Source organism: Crinia signifera, chromosome 2, assembly GCF_055691185.1.
Source record: "Crinia signifera chromosome 2, ASM5569118v1, whole genome shotgun sequence".
Classification (NCBI taxonomy): domain Eukaryota; kingdom Metazoa; phylum Chordata; class Amphibia; order Anura; family Myobatrachidae; genus Crinia; species Crinia signifera.
The window spans coordinates 120,004,684-120,022,665 of NC_139218.1; the positions used below are offsets into that span (position 1 = coordinate 120,004,684).

At 47.5% G+C, this 17,982-nt stretch overlaps 1 long non-coding RNA gene across 1 annotated transcript; it reads right to left on the reverse strand.

Annotated features, from left to right (window-relative positions):
- Positions 1 to 2,194: 2,194 nt before the first annotated feature.
- On the reverse strand, positions 2,195 to 4,814 carry LOC146060007 (uncharacterized). The gene is made up of 3 exons (XR_014470353.1): positions 4,746 to 4,814; positions 4,277 to 4,390; positions 2,195 to 2,265 (listed from the first exon to the last, which is right to left on the reverse strand). It is a non-coding gene; the product is annotated as an uncharacterized LOC146060007 (long non-coding RNA).
- Between the last annotated feature and the right edge of the window lie 13,168 nt (positions 4,815 to 17,982).

Here is a 17,982-nt window from a genome sequence, read left to right on the forward strand (position 1 = left end):
ATCAACTTGCTGCCGCCGCCCCCACCGTGCACTGTAATAGCATCACTGCCGCCGCTGCCTGTCAGGCTGGGCGGCTGGGGAAGAGCGACCTAGAGCCGGGCTGCTGCCTGTAATCCCCACCCTGCATGGATGCGCCGCCGCACGGTTAGCCCCTGTACCAATGCACAGCGTCCGTGCGGCCATGTAAGCGGCTCCTGTGCGGTACTCGCCGTGTGACAGTGCCTGACAGTCACGCAGCGGCCGCTGCCTTCGTCCCCGCAGCGCTGCCCTTGTGTTCATCCCTGGTACATAGCCGCATTCCCCGCCGCACGCTTCCCGATGCCGAGGAGATGCAGAGCCGGAAGATGGTAGAGATGAAGCCGGAGGGCACCGTGCTGGGGAGCGGGGAGAGCGCACTGGCCCTGTCCGCCCGGCAGCACTGCGAGCTCATCCAGAACATGATCGACATCTCCATGTCCAACCTGCGGGGGCTCCGCACGCAGTATGCCGCCTCTAACGACCTCACGCAGCAGGAGATCCGGACCCTGGAGGTGGGTAATAATGGGCAGCAGCTGCCTCCCTGCCGCTCCCTGTCCTGTGACTATAGAGAGAGGGTGCAGCAGTAATGCCCCGCAGCGGGGCTAGTAGTGGGAACTATACTGGGATGTGCTTGTGTTGTTTGCCTGAAATACCGTTTCAGACAAACTGTACACATTCACATTGCAGAAAAAACGGCAAGGAACCGTGTAGGACTCTGCTTTTTACACGGTTCGAAATGCCAGTTAAATTGAAACGGTAAATCGGCTGTGGTGCATTCACAGTGCAGCCTTAAACGTTTTAAAAAGGGAAAAAAACGGCAATATACCGTTTTAAAAGTGCGATGTGAAAGGGGTATAAGCCGCAGTTGTGTGGCATAATACTGTACAGTACAGTATGTAATGGGCATTACGGTATTTGGCATAATGTGTGTCAAATAATGTGTAATGGGCAATACAGTACAGTACAGTATGTGGCCTAATGTGTAATGGCCATTATAGTGTATAGCATTCTGTGTAATGGCCATTACTGTGTGTACCATTATGTGTGATGGGCAGCATGGTGTGTGGCATAATGTGTAATGGGCATCACGGTGTGAGGCTTAATGTTGAATGGGCATCACGGTCTGAGGCATAATGTGTAATGTCTGTGTGACATGTAATAGGCATTACGAAGTGTGAGGTGTACCATGTAATGGGCATCACAGTGAGGGCATCACAGTTTGCAGTGCAATGGGCATTACGGTGTGTGGCATAACGTGTAACGGTGTATTGTTACGGTATATTACGGACACTGTCCTTAAAGGTGTATTCGCAGATTAGAGACAGAGTACTGCGAAGGGATCTATTATTAAGGTACAGTATTGGTTCTTTGGTGTATAATACACAATAAAGGTACGCTACGCTGCGCCACGATTTGTTCGCACATACTGTACCTACTGTAGGTATAAAAGGTACGCTGGTTACGGACATAATACGTAACCTAGGCTTTTCACTTACAGTATTGTCCTTTGGTCATAATAAATCAACATTAACAATTGGTGGGGGGGCCTGTAGAATGCCCGCAGGGTACACAAACTCAAAAAAGAAATGACAGGACTTACTCTCAGACGGAGCGGCTGAGGCGCTGGGGGCTGTTATGGTGCCCTGGTCTGCAATCGGAGTCACTGTGGGAAAATGTCAAAAATGAGAACAAGTGCTGTTTACTGTTAATAAACTTACCGTACTCTTATTACTGTAAATAGGGCGGGGGTGGCTTTACAAAAAGGCGTGGACTGAATTTTATAAAGTGCTGCGCCCGCCATACTATACTTTAGATGATCCACTCTGCTCCAAAGTGGATAAGACACATACTGTACTGTACTGTAATGTACCGCTGCGCATTCCCTGCTTACGGCTGCCCTGGATAGTGGTTGTTTCAAAAGGAGGCATTTGCCAGTGCAGTACCGGATGTACACTAGTACTGCCAGTGGCAATTGCCTCCTTTTGTGCATCAGAGGCATTGGCGCAACGCTCCACCCCCACCCCCCTGACATGGACACAACGCTGACTACGCAGGGCTGCGCTAGGCTGCCATTGGCCCACGCTACCAGCGTGGGCCAATGACACGCCAACAAAAGACACAATTACAGTAGGAGAGAAAGAAAAAAAAAAAACACAAACTCAATAAAGAAATGACAGGACTTACTCTCAGACGGAGCGGCTGAGGCGGTGGGGGCTGTTATGGTGCCCTGGTCTGCAATCGGAGTCACTGTGGGAAAATGTCAAAAATGAGAACAAGTGCTGTTTACTGTTAATAAACTTACCGTACTCTTAGTACTGTAAATAGGGCGGGGGTGGCTTTACAAAAATGACGTGCAGCACAGGGCCGGCGCCACCACTAGGCAGCCTTAGGCATTTGCCTAGGGCGCCGGCCACTGGAGGGCGGCACTTGGGAGCCCCTCATGGAGCAAGTTCACCGGTAGTGCCACAGCGGCAGCGGCGCCCGCACCACCCCCCCATGGAGCACGGTGAGGACAGTGGCGCTCGCACCGTCCGCAAACCCCCGTGGAGCCTGGTGAGTTAACAAAGCCCGCATCCCCACACCCCGCCCCTCATGGAGGGACTCGGCAGCAGCGGCCGCATTCGCTCCCTTTCCCCTTCCCTTTGTAAACTCTCCCCCTTGTGTAACTTGTGTAGCGTGTGTGTGGGGGGAGGTGGAGCGACCCGCCGCAACTCTCCTCCTCTCCCCCCGCCTGTCATGAGCGACTCAGCGGCCGCATCTCACCCCCCCCCCCCCCCCGCCCCGGAGCAGGTGAGCGGCGGGGGGGGGGGGGGTGTATGCGGGCGCTCCCCCCCTCCCCCTGCCTGGGGCGCTGCCGTACCTGGCACCGGCCCTGGTGCAGCATATGGCAGCAGCTCAAAAGGGAAGGAGGCTGCTGTGGCTCTGGCATGTGGGAATGCAGTTTAAAAAGGAAGAAGGCTGCGGCTCCGGCAGGTATCTGATACGAAGAGTGCTTAATGCTTTCCGAAAGTGTGTGCAGTGTGCCCCCAAGCAATGAGCATGAAACTTCCACTGTCAATTAGCATTTAACCACCCCCTTCTCAGGTAGCATGGAACCCCTGGTAAAATGCATGTTACCCCTGGAAATGAGCAGTTCACCCCACCCCCCTGGCAATTAGCATTTCACACCCTCTGGCAACGAGCATGAGACACCTGGAATGGAGCATGTAGACCAGGGCAATAAGATGTACTGTAATCCCTGGCATCGAGCAATAAATCCCTGGCATCAAGCATGTAACATCTAGCAATGAGAATGCACTGTAGGTAAGCCGCAGTTAATACTGTACAGTACAGTATGTAATGGGCATTACGGTGTGTGGCATAATGTGTGTCAAATAATGTGTAATGGGCAATACAGTATGTGGCCTAATGTGTAATGGCCATTATAGTGTATAGCATTCTGTGTAATGGCCATTACTGTGTGTACCATTATGTGTGATGGGCAGCATGGTGTGTGGCATAATGTGTAATGGGCATCACGGTGTGAGGCTTAATGTTGAATGGGCATCACGGTCTGAGGCATAATGTGTAATGTCTGTGTGACATGTAATAGGCATTACGAAGTGTGAGGTGTACCATGTAATGGGCATCACAGTGAGGGCATCACAGTTTGCAGTGCAATGGGCATTACGGTGTGTGGCATAACGTGTAATGGGCATTATGGCATGTGGTATACAGTACTACAGTATGTATTGGCTGTGTGACATGTAATCGGCATTACGGTGTAAATTTTTGACGTGCACCATTGGAACGCACATTTTCTATTATCCCTGTTTTACAAACATTGGTCAAGCCCTGGCATAATGTGTCATGGGCAGTATGGTGTGTAGCATTACTGTATGTAAAATGGTCATTACTGTGTGTAGCATTACAGTATGAGTGTTGGCCATTATGGTGTGTGGCATTATGTGTAATTGGCATTACTGTACTGTATGTTGGGTGGCATTATGTGGAATGGGCATTACTGTGTGTGGCATTATGTGGAATGGACATTACTGTGCATGGCATTACAGTACAGTATGTGGAATTGGCATTACTGTGTGTGTAATTACAGTACTGTATCTCTAATGGGCATTAAAGTGTGTGGCATTTTGTGTAATAATAGGCGGTGATGGACATGTCCAGTGATTGACATGCCCCTTGAATGGTGCACCCCCTAATAAAATGGGCTACGCACACCTACTATACTGTACAGTATGCGCAGCAATGCTTACAGTACCTTCTTCATGGCGGATGGAAGCACAGGGACTGTTATATTGGAAGGGGTAAAGAGGACGAGGAGGGGTGTCCAGCCACATCAAGGGCAGGGTGCCCTGGTCTGCAATCGGAGTCACTGTGGGAAAATGTCAAAAATGAGAACAAGGATGGATTGTATGGTCGACCGAAAGATTGTCGACAGTCATAAGGTCGACATACTGCAAGGTCGACAGGTGTCTAGGACGACATGGGATAAGATCGACAGGTCATCAGGTCGACACAAGCATTAGGTCGACATGGTCTAGGTCGGCAGTCAAAAAGTTCACCATTGAGTTTTTCATTATTGTTGACTGAATGTCGACACAGTCAACATGGACAATAGAAAAGTGCATTGCGTCCCCTCAGCCTCGGCCAAAGGCACGCCAAGAAAATACACAAGTTGGAAAGGAAGAAAAAATACACAAACTCAATAAAGAAATGACAGGACTTACTTTCAGACGGAGCGGCTGAGGCTGTAACGGCCCGCAAGGTCAGGGTGTCCTCCTCGCCTTCAAGCGGTGGCACTGTGTGAAGATGAGAAAAATGAGAAAGTGTGCTGTTTAAATAAAGTTACTGTACTCATTACTGGGTTTACAAAAAGGCGTGGACTGGATTTTATAAAGTGCTGCGGCCGCTATACAGTAGTGTACTTTATAAAATCAACTCCGCTCCAAAGTGGATAGGACCGCTGCGCTTGGTATGGTCGACCGAAAGATTGTCGACAGTCATAAGGTCGACATACTGCAAGGTCGACAGGTGTCTAGGACGACATGGGATAAGATCGACAGGTCATCAGGTCGACACAAGCATTAGGTCGACATGGTCTAGGTCGGCAGTCAAAAAGTTCACCATTGAGTTTTTCATTATTGTTGACTGAATGTCGACACAGTCAACATGGACAATAGAAAAGTGCATTGCGTCCCCTCAGCCTCGGCCAAAGGCACGCCAAGAAAATACACAAGTTGGAAAGGAAGAAAAAATACACAAACTCAATAAAGAAATGACAGGACTTACTTTCAGACGGAGCGGCTGAGGCTGTAACGGCCCGCAAGGTCAGGGTGTCCTCCTCGCCTTCAAGCGGTGGCACTGTGTGAAGATGAGAAAAATGAGAAAGTGTGCTGTTTAAATAAAGTTACTGTACTCATTACTGGGTTTACAAAAAGGCGTGGACTGGATTTTATAAAGTGCTGCGGCCGCTATACAGTAGTGTACTTTATAAAATCAACTCCGCTCCAAAGTGGATAGGACCGCTGCGCTTGGTATGGTCGACCGAAAGATTGTCGACAGTCATAAGGTCGACATACTGCAAGGTCGACAGGTGTCTAGGACGACATGGGATAAGATCGACAGGTCATCAGGTCGACACAAGCATTAGGTCGACATGGTCTAGGTCGGCAGTCAAAAAGTTCACCATTGAGTTTTTCATTATTGTTGACTGAATGTCGACACAGTCAACATGGACAATAGAAAAGTGCATTGCGTCCCCTCAGCCTCGGCCAAAGGCACGCCAAGAAAATACACAAGTTGGAAAGGAAGAAAAAATACACAAACTCAATAAAGAAATGACAGGACTTACTTTCAGACGGAGCGGCTGAGGCTGTAACGGCCCGCAAGGTCAGGGTGTCCTCCTCGCCTTCAAGCGGTGGCACTGTGTGAAGATGAGAAAAATGAGAAAGTGTGCTGTTTAAATAAAGTTACTGTACTCATTACTGGGTTTACAAAAAGGCGTGGACTGGATTTTATAAAGTGCTGCGGCCGCTATACAGTAGTGTACTTTATAAAATCAACTCCGCTCCAAAGTGGATAGGACCGCTGCGCTTGGTATGGTCGACCGAAAGATTGTCGACAGTCATAAGGTCGACATACTGCAAGGTCGACAGGTGTCTAGGACGACATGGGATAAGATCGACAGGTCATCAGGTCGACACAAGCATTAGGTCGACATGGTCTAGGTCGGCAGTCAAAAAGTTCACCATTGAGTTTTTCATTATTGTTGACTGAATGTCGACACAGTCAACATGGACAATAGAAAAGTGCATTGCGTCCCCTCAGCCTCGGCCAAAGGCACGCCAAGAAAATACACAAGTTGGAAAGGAAGAAAAAATACACAAACTCAATAAAGAAATGACAGGACTTACTTTCAGACGGAGCGGCTGAGGCTGTAACGGCCCGCAAGGTCAGGGTGTCCTCCTCGCCTTCAAGCGGTGGCACTGTGTGAAGATGAGAAAAATGAGAAAGTGTGCTGTTTAAATAAAGTTACTGTACTCATTACTGGGTTTACAAAAAGGCGTGGACTGGATTTTATAAAGTGCTGCGGCCGCTATACAGTAGTGTACTTTATAAAATCAACTCCGCTCCAAAGTGGATAGGACCGCTGCGCTTGGTATGGTCGACCGAAAGATTGTCGACAGTCATAAGGTCGACATACTGCAAGGTCGACAGGTGTCTAGGACGACATGGGATAAGATCGACAGGTCATCAGGTCGACACAAGCATTAGGTCGACATGGTCTAGGTCGGCAGTCAAAAAGTTCACCATTGAGTTTTTCATTATTGTTGACTGAATGTCGACACAGTCAACATGGACAATAGAAAAGTGCATTGCGTCCCCTCAGCCTCGGCCAAAGGCACGCCAAGAAAATACACAAGTTGGAAAGGAAGAAGAAATACACAAACTCAATAAAGAAATGACAGGACTTACTTTCAGACGGAGCGGCTGAGGCTGTAACGGCCCGCAAGGTCAGGGTGTCCTCCTCGCCTTCAAGCGGTGGCACTGTGTGAAGATGAGAAAAATGAGAAAGTGTGCTGTTTAAATAAAGTTACTGTACTCATTACTGGGTTTACAAAAAGGCGTGGACTGGATTTTATAAAGTGCTGCGGCCGCTATACAGTAGTGTACTTTATAAAATCAACTCCGCTCCAAAGTGGATAGGACCGCTGCGCTTGGTATGGTCGACCGAAAGATTGTCGACAGTCATAAGGTCGACATACTGCAAGGTCGACAGGTGTCTAGGACGACATGGGATAAGATCGACAGGTCATCAGGTCGACACAAGCATTAGGTCGACATGGTCTAGGTCGGCAGTCAAAAAGTTCACCATTGAGTTTTTCATTATTGTTGACTGAATGTCGACACAGTCAACATGGACAATAGAAAAGTGCATTGCGTCCCCTCAGCCTCGGCCAAAGGCACGCCAAGAAAATACACAAGTTGGAAAGGAAGAAAAAATACACAAACTCAATAAAGAAATGACAGGACTTACTTTCAGACGGAGCGGCTGAGGCTGTAACGGCCCGCAAGGTCAGGGTGTCCTCCTCGCCTTCAAGCGGTGGCACTGTGTGAAGATGAGAAAAATGAGAAAGTGTGCTGTTTAAATAAAGTTACTGTACTCATTACTGGGTTTACAAAAAGGCGTGGACTGGATTTTATAAAGTGCTGCGGCCGCTATACAGTAGTGTACTTTATAAAATCAACTCCGCTCCAAAGTGGATAGGACCGCTGCGCTTGGTATGGTCGACCGAAAGATTGTCGACAGTCATAAGGTCGACATACTGCAAGGTCGACAGGTGTCTAGGACGACATGGGATAAGATCGACAGGTCATCAGGTCGACACAAGCATTAGGTCGACATGGTCTAGGTCGGCAGTCAAAAAGTTCACCATTGAGTTTTTCATTATTGTTGACTGAATGTCGACACAGTCAACATGGACAATAGAAAAGTGCATTGCGTCCCCTCAGCCTCGGCCAAAGGCACGCCAAGAAAATACACAAGTTGGAAAGGAAGAAAAAATACACAAACTCAATAAAGAAATGACAGGACTTACTTTCAGACGGAGCGGCTGAGGCTGTAACGGCCCGCAAGGTCAGGGTGTCCTCCTCGCCTTCAAGCGGTGGCACTGTGTGAAGATGAGAAAAATGAGAAAGTGTGCTGTTTAAATAAAGTTACTGTACTCATTACTGGGTTTACAAAAAGGCGTGGACTGGATTTTATAAAGTGCTGCGGCCGCTATACAGTAGTGTACTTTATAAAATCAACTCCGCTCCAAAGTGGATAGGACCGCTGCGCTTGGTATGGTCGACCGAAAGATTGTCGACAGTCATAAGGTCGACATACTGCAAGGTCGACAGGTGTCTAGGACGACATGGGATAAGATCGACAGGTCATCAGGTCGACACAAGCATTAGGTCGACATGGTCTAGGTCGGCAGTCAAAAAGTTCACCATTGAGTTTTTCATTATTGTTGACTGAATGTCGACACAGTCAACATGGACAATAGAAAAGTGCATTGCGTCCCCTCAGCCTCGGCCAAAGGCACGCCAAGAAAATACACAAGTTGGAAAGGAAGAAAAAATACACAAACTCAATAAAGAAATGACAGGACTTACTTTCAGACGGAGCGGCTGAGGCTGTAACGGCCCGCAAGGTCAGGGTGTCCTCCTCGCCTTCAAGCGGTGGCACTGTGTGAAGATGAGAAAAATGAGAAAGTGTGCTGTTTAAATAAAGTTACTGTACTCATTACTGGGTTTACAAAAAGGCGTGGACTGGATTTTATAAAGTGCTGCGGCCGCTATACAGTAGTGTACTTTATAAAATCAACTCCGCTCCAAAGTGGATAGGACCGCTGCGCTTGGTATGGTCGACCGAAAGATTGTCGACAGTCATAAGGTCGACATACTGCAAGGTCGACAGGTGTCTAGGACGACATGGGATAAGATCGACAGGTCATCAGGTCGACACAAGCATTAGGTCGACATGGTCTAGGTCGGCAGTCAAAAAGTTCACCATTGAGTTTTTCATTATTGTTGACTGAATGTCGACACAGTCAACATGGACAATAGAAAAGTGCATTGCGTCCCCTCAGCCTCGGCCAAAGGCACGCCAAGAAAATACACAAGTTGGAAAGGAAGAAGAAATACACAAACTCAATAAAGAAATGACAGGACTTACTTTCAGACGGAGCGGCTGAGGCTGTAACGGCCCGCAAGGTCAGGGTGTCCTCCTCGCCTTCAAGCGGTGGCACTGTGTGAAGATGAGAAAAATGAGAAAGTGTGCTGTTTAAATAAAGTTACTGTACTCATTACTGGGTTTACAAAAAGGCGTGGACTGGATTTTATAAAGTGCTGCGGCCGCTATACAGTAGTGTACTTTATAAAATCAACTCCGCTCCAAAGTGGATAGGACCGCTGCGCTTGATATGGTCGACCGAAAGATTGTCGACAGTCATAAGGTCGACATACTGCAAGGTCGACAGGTGTCTAGGACGACATGGGATAAGATCGACAGGTCATCAGGTCGACACAAGCATTAGGTCGACATGGTCTAGGTCGGCAGTCAAAAGGTCAACATGGGGTTTTTCCACTGTTTTTTTTTACCCGAATGTCGACATACAGTACTGTAGTTTTAAGTGTCCATGCACTCGGCACACTATTTTATTCTCCCACAATGCCCCAGTGCAGTGATGGCTAACCTTAACACTCCAGCTGTTGTTGAACTACACATCCCAGCATGCCCTGCATCAGTTTTAGCATGGCCAAATAGTAAAACTGTAGCAGGGCATGCTGGGATGTGTAGTTCAATAACAGCTGGAGTGTCAAGGTTAGCCATCACTGCCCTAGTGGATATTAGGGCATGAAATACCGCCTGTCGGCTCTTTAAACAGTGAAAAATCCTATGCCGACCTAATGACTTGTTGACCTTGTCCCATGTGGACCTTGCAGTATGTCGACCTAGTGGTGAGGCCCTAATGACTGTCGACCATCTTTAGGTCGACCAACTGAATGCTGCTGCAGGGGCAGAGGACTGGGGGGGGCACATGGGTGATGCTGCACTTTTATACCGCTACAGTATGTGCGCTTCATCACTGAATACTGTATAACTTTTTGACAAAATATTTTGCTAAATAAACCAACCAACATTTTTCAATGCTAACATTTCATGTCTTTTAATTTTTATTTAAATCATCGAGGGAAGGTTGGCTTCAGTTTCTCACAAATACAGTATCCTATAAACGACAATACATTAGTGGGGGTTGGTGGTGGAGAGCTTTAACACATAGAAATGCTAATGAGTTAGTGTACTTGGAATGGGGAGGCTAATAGTGTGATTTTTCCTTTCACAGATACAAGATTCAAATGTAAATGTCCTTTTTAGACAATGCAGTCTTTAGACAATGCAGGTTTATAGCGACCCTTAATCAAATTACTGTATCTGTCTGCACTTAACACTACAGAAAGGAGGTTGAACTGGCATCTCTAGTACAATGCAGCTTTGAAAAGGGGAATCCAGTCATCACATTTGAAGAAAACTTTCAGATTTTCACAAATACAGTACAGTACAGGTTGAGTATCCCCTATCCGAAATGCTCAGGACCGCGAGCATTTTGGATAGGGGAATTTTCCGGTTTTTGGAATATTTTTTTTGCAGCCATACTTACCTGTCCCCTGATGGTCCCCGGGCGTCCCTCGGCGTCCGCGCAGTCCGCGGGCGTCCACAGCAGGCCTCCGACATCTTCTCCTGGTCTCCAGCGGTCCCAGGAATGCATTGCGCGAGTGTGCGCGCGCAATGCATTCCTGGGACCGCTGGAGACCCTGGAGAAGATGCCGGAAGCCTGCTGTGGACGCCCGGGGACTTGGTAAGTATGAAAAGAGGGTTAGGGGTTAAAAAATAGAAAAAAAAATTCAAATGATTCCAAAAACCACGGTAAGAAATGGCAGGACTTACTCTCAAACTGGGCAGCGGCTGCGCCTGTTGAGCCGGATGGGGCGGCTGTAGCGGCCTGCAAACTTTCAAGCGGAGGCACTGTGGGAAAATTAGAAAAATTAGAAAATGTGCTGTTTTCATAAAGTTACTCTACTCTTATTACTGTAAATGGGGAAGGGGTGGGTTTACAAAAAGGCGTGGACTGGATTTTATAAAGTGCTGCGGATGCCATACTGTACGTTATAAAATCCACTCCCCACCAAAGTGGATAGGACACATACCGCTTGCCACGCTTCCACTTGATGACAAAAGTGCCCTTTCCCTCCTCCTCCTCTGACGTCCTGTGTAAAAATAACATTTACAGTATACTGTAGTGTCCTTTCAAACATTAGTACAGTAAAGTACAAGTACTGTATTTTATTATCCCACCACGCTCTAGTGCACGGGTGTCAAACACAAGGCCCATGGGCCAAATCTGGCCCGCAAGACCTCGACATGTGGCCCACGCAGCCTTCACCTACAGTATTACAGCATTCCCGCCAGCCAATGTTTGTACCGTCATGTGATCAGGGACATCATCCATCAGACTTTGGCCTGGGTAATTTGTACCCCCTACCCCTTTCTCTCGGCACCCCTGATAATACCACACAGTAATGCCCCTTACACATGACACATGTTATTAATGTCCTTACTGTATAACCATAATGCCCCTTACACATTATAATAGATATATACAGTATACAGTATATACTGTACACTGTATACAGTATATACTGTATATACAGTATATATATATATATTTATTATCTATAAATATAATATATATATTATATATATATAGATATATAGATATATATATTTAACTATATACTGTACAGTATATACATAAATATATCTATAATATAAATACACTTGTGGGCAATCTCACATTGATGGCAGTGGTCTCATTTTATAAAAGTTTTAACAACTGCTTTTTTTTTTAACATACTGTATGAGGAGGCAGCGGCTGGGGACCCTGGAAGCTGCTGCGGGGGTGCGGGGGCATCCAGGCAGACATGTCAGGTGGGCGTGTGGCCGGAAGGACCTGCGGGCGGAGGGGTGCCCAGCAGCCTGATGAAATTGTGGCCATTCGGAGGGGTACTGTAGCCGGAATTTAGGTGCATGTTGGGGGAGGGAGCAGGGGGAGGCGGCGGGGCGGCATGCGGGCTGAAAGTGGCTAATCTTTCAGCCCGTGCTGCGTACACACATAATCCGATAGACCGGCGGGTACTTGTGTAGTTTCACGGCGCCACTAAATCGCATGCGATATCACATGCGATTTAATACTGTACCTGTTCATATCCCCACTATCCGCTGTGGCGTGGAGTTGATTTTATATAGTGTGGCGAGCGCAGCGAGACACCGAGCCCGAAACTTGGCGAGCGCCGCAAGGGGACACGGAATGCGATATCAGTAATGTACCATAATCCGTGTCCGCTCGCCACGCTTCGGGTTCAGTGGCTCGCTGCGCTCGCCACACTGTATAATTTCGACTCCACGCCGTAGTGGATAGTCGGGAAATAAACAGGTATTAAATTGCGTTTGATATCGCATGCAAAATCGCATTTCTCCGAATATACTCCGCCCAGCGATCAATTCTGAATCAGGACCCAAAAACTGAAATGCACAGAATAATATGGCCCCTTCTCCCACCCTTGGAAATCAAACCCAGCCCATTATGTACAGTAAATAGCCTTTTACATGAAAGATTTTCAGCAAAGTCTTTCACCTCCTGAACATCTCTTGCTCTTTTGGGAAAATAGATCAGTGTGTACGCACTACTTTGGTGACAGATATATCTATCAAAGATTTTGGCAAAGTCTTTTGAAATGAAAATCTTCAAGTGTGTATGGGCCTTAACAGGAGTAGTGTACAGTACTTACTGGCGACGGAACGGCGCAGGGCCTCCAGCTTCGCAGGCTGCCTTGTGACTAGGTCACTCCATTTTCTTTGGAGTGACCTAATCCTGCGCAGCCGGCAGTACTTGCGCATTATTATCCTGCGCGCATCCTTATAAGCATTGCGCTTCTCCCGGTTACTGCTCAGAGGCTTGTCCCGGCAGCTAACCAAAATGATCAGCTCTGCGTAGCTGTAACGCTGTCTCTGTCTCTGAGCAGAATCCATTTTGGAAGTGAACACTCCCCAGCGCATGACACAAAACGCAGGACACATGGTAGTCAGTAGGCTAAAGTAATCAATCCAGTACTGTACAGTACTATACAGTGAATGAGTTTCTTAACTTTAATAAAATTGTGTCTTCATACCGTACAGTACAGTATATGGGAGGCCTCATACTGTATTAATTTAATTTAATAAACTGTGCGTTGCAGCTGCTACAGTATTATTCCTGCGATTAATACTGTACAGTATGTACAGTTTATGCGGCGCAAGTTTCTTCTGCGAATTTTTCCATATTTAGTGGAGGGTTTCCGTAATCTGTGAAGGCTGTACGGCGTTTAGGTTTATGCGGCGCAAGTTTGTTATGCGAATTTTTCCGTGTTTAGTGGAATTTGTACTGCGAATTTTTCCGTTTTTAGTGGAGGGCTTCCGTTTTTTGTTTGACATGTGACCTGTGTCGACATGTGACATGCGTGGAAGGCGGCCACCATTACAGTATACTGTAGACAACATGGCGCACAGAAACAGAAACTTCTGTGATGCGGAGCTCCTGATTTTGCTGCGGCATGTGGACAAATCCTTGGCCAGTAATGCAGAGAAGAACAGCGCATACAGGAGCGCAAAGGAGGAGATTTTGGAAGTCCTGCACAGGGATAGGAGTATCCTCTCGCTGCAGAAGAGGTGGAGTGACCTGCTTCGGAGGCAGCCAGATAAACTGGCCAAATTGAGGGCCAAGCTGAGCAGAGGTACTGTACAGTACATGACATTAACAAAATTAAAGTACATTAGTACTGTAGTACAGTATTTACTGTTATTATAGCGGGTATGGATAATTGGATAGACACAAACGCAAGGGGACGCGGACACCTGTGAAGCCCGCGTGGGTAAGCGTTTATCTGTACAGGTACATATCCGTGTCCCCTCGCGGTGCTTGCTGGGCTCGGTGGCTCGCTGCGCTCGCCACACTTTCTGTTCTAAACTCCACGGCAACGTGGATAGTGGGGTTATGAAAAGGTCGTTGGACACGTAACGCCGCCCCTCGTGGGCTCGCTGCGCTCGCCACGCTTCGGGTCGGCGTTGGTAGTGGGGGTGGTTTACTATGAAAAAAGGTAATCGGGACATCGGTCAGAATGAACTTAGGTCTACAGTCATTAGGTCGACTGTCAGGAAGGTCGACATGGGCCAAGGTGGACATGTGATTAGATTGACACAAGCATTACAGTATGTCAACATTCAAAAGGTCGACATGGTATATTCCAGTGTATTCCAATGCAGGGCCGCACGCTCCACCAGGTCCCGCCACCCAAGACCACACGGACACTTGTCCGTGTGAAATCATGTATGGGGGCGGGCAGCTGACATCCGGCGATGTCAGATGCCCGCCCCCTACACACGCGCCCCCTTTTACACGCCCCTCACGCCCCTCTACGCCCCCTGTGCGGCGTGTAAAGAATACGTGCGGCGAAATCGCCTGCACATGCGCAGAGTGACCATCGGCGGGATGACCGCATGCGGAGAAATCTGCACCGATCAGAATAAGGCCCATTGTCTGGCGGGAATGCTGTAATAGTAGGTGTGTTGACCAAATGAAATGTCGACCTTGACCAAAGTCGACCAAAACCCATGTCGACCTTGCTTTCTGTCGACCTAGTGGTGTTGACCCAATGCACTAATGTTTGAAAGGACACTACAGTATACTGTAAATGTTATTTTTACACAGGACTTCAGAGGAGGAGGAGGAGGGAAATGCAGGCCGATACAGCCCCCACCGCCTCAACAAGCGGCGCCGCTCCATCTGAGAGTAAGTCCTGTCATTTCTTTATTGAGTTTGTGTATTTTTTCTTCAGGGGGGTGGGGGTGGAGCGTTGCGCCAAGGCCTCTGATGCACAAAAGGAGGCAATTGCCACTGGCAGTACTAGTGTACAGTACATCCGGTACTGCACTGGCAAATGCCTCCTTTTGAAACAACCACTATCCAGGGCAGCCGTAAGCAGGGAATGCGCAGCGGTACTGTATGTGTCCTATCCACTTTGGAGCAGAGTGGATTTTCTAAAGTACAGTATGGCGGGCGCAGCACTTTATAAAATCCAGTCCACGCCTTTTTGTAAACCCAGTAATGAGTACAGTAACTTTATTTAAACAGCACACTTTCTCATTTTTCTCATCTTCACACAGTGCCTCCGCTTGAAGGCGAGGAGGACACCCTGACCTTGCGGGCCGTTACAGCCTCAGCCGCTCCGTCTGAAAGTAAGTCCTGTCATTTCTTTATTGAGTTTGTGTATTTTTTCTTCCTTTCCAACTTGTGTATTTTCTTGGCGTGCCTTTGGCCGAGGCTGAGGGGACGCAATGCACTTTTCTATTGTCCATGTTGACTGTGTCGACATTCAGTCAACAATAATGAAAAACTCAATGGTGAACTTTTTGACTGCCGACCTAGACCATGTCGACCTAATGCTTGTGTCGACCTGATGACCTGTCGATCTTATCCCATGTCGTCCTAGACACCTGTCGACCTTGCAGTATGTCGACCTTATGACTGTCGACAATCTTTCGGTCAACCATACCAAGCGCAGCGGTCCTATCCACTTTGGAGCGGAGTTGATTTTATAAAGTACACTACTGTATAGCGGCCGCAGCACTTTATAAAATCCAGTCCACGCCTTTTTGTAAACCCAGTAATGAGTACAGTAACTTTATTTAAACAGCACACTTTCTCATTTTTCTCATCTTCACACAGTGCCACCGCTTGAAGGCGAGGAGGACACCCTGACCTTGCGGGCCGTTACAGCCTCAGCCGCTCCGTCTGAAAGTAAGTCCTGTCATTTCTTTATTGAGTTTGTGTATTTTTTCTTCCTTTCCAACTTGTGTATTTTCTTGGCGTGCCTTTGGCCGAGGCTGAGGGGACGCAATGCACTTTTCTATTGTCCATGTTGACTGTGTCGACATTCAGTCAACAATAATGAAAAACTCAATGGTGAACTTTTTGACTGCCGACCTAGACCATGTCGACCTAATGCTTGTGTCGACCTGATGACCTGTCGATCTTATCCCATGTCGTCCTAGACACCTGTCGACCTTGCAGTATGTCGACCTTATGACTGTCGACAATCTTTCGGTCGACCATACCAAGCGCAGCGGTCCTATCCACTTTGGAGCGGAGTTGATTTTATAAAGTACACTACTGTATAGCGGCCGCAGCACTTTATAAAATCCAGTCCACGCCTTTTTGTAAACCCAGTAATGAGTACAGTAACTTTATTTAAACAGCACACTTTCTCATTTTTCTCATCTTCACACAGTGCCACCGCTTGAAGGCGAGGAGGACACCCTGACCTTGCGGGCCGTTACAGCCTCAGCCGCTCCGTCTGAAAGTAAGTCCTGTCATTTCTTTATTGAGTTTGTGTATTTTTTCTTCCTTTCCAACTTGTGTATTTTCTTGGCGTGCCTTTGGCCGAGGCTGAGGGGACGCAATGCACTTTTCTATTGTCCATGTTGACTGTGTCGACATTCAGTCAACAATAATGAAAAACTCAATGGTGAACTTTTTGACTGCCGACCTAGACCATGTTGACCTAATGCTTGTGTCGACCTGATGACCTGTCGATCTTATCCCATGTCGTCCTAGACACCTGTCGACCTTGCAGTATGTCGACCTTATGACTGTCGACAATCTTTCGGTCGACCATACCAAGCGCAGCGGTCCTATCCACTTTGGAGCGGAGTTGATTTTATAAAGTACACTACTGTATAGCGGCCGCAGCACTTTATAAAATCCAGTCCACGCCTTTTTGTAAACCCAGTAATGAGTACAGTAACTTTATTTAAACAGCACACTTTCTCATTTTTCTCATCTTCACACAGTGCCACCGCTTGAAGGCGAGGAGGACACCCTGACCTTGCGGGCCGTTACAGCCTCAGCCGCTCCGTCTGAAAGTAAGTCCTGTCATTTCTTTATTGAGTTTGTGTATTTTTTCTTCCTTTCCAACTTGTGTATTTTCTTGGCGTGCCTTTGGCCGAGGCTGAGGGGACGCAATGCACTTTTCTATTGTCCATGTTGACTGTGTCGACATTCAGTCAACAATAATGAAAAACTCAATGGTGAACTTTTTGACTGTCGACCTAGACCATGTCGACCTAATGCTTGTGTCGACCTGATGACCTGTCGATCTTATCCCATGTCGACCTAGACACCTGTCGACCTTGCAGTATGTCGACCTTATGACTGTCGACAATCTTTCGGTCGACCATACCAAGCGCAGCGTTCCTATCCACTTTGGAGCGGAGTTGATTTTATAAAGTACAGTACACTACTGTATAGCGGCCGCAGCACTTTATAAAATCCAGTCCACGCCTTTTTGTAAACCCAGTAATGAGTACAGTAACTTTATTTAAACAGCACACTTTCTCATTTTTCTCATCTTCACACAGTGCCACCGCTTGAAGGCGAGGAGGACACCCTGACCTTGCGGGCCGTTACAGCCTCAGCCGCTCCGTCTGAAAGTAAGTCCTGTCATTTCTTTATTGAGTTTGTGTATTTTTTCTTCCTTTCCAACTTGTGTATTTTCTTGGCGTGCCTTTGGCCGAGGCTGAGGGGACGCAATGCACTTTTCTATTGTCCATGTTGACTGTGTCGACATTCAGTCAACAATAATGAAAAACTCAATGGTGAACTTTTTGACTGTCGACCTAGACCATGTCGACCTAATGCTTGTGTCGACCTGATGACCTGTCGATCTTATCCCATGTCGACCTAGACACCTGTCGACCTTGCAGTATGTCGACCTTATGACTGTCGACAATCTTTCGGTCGACCATACCAAGCGCAGCGGTCC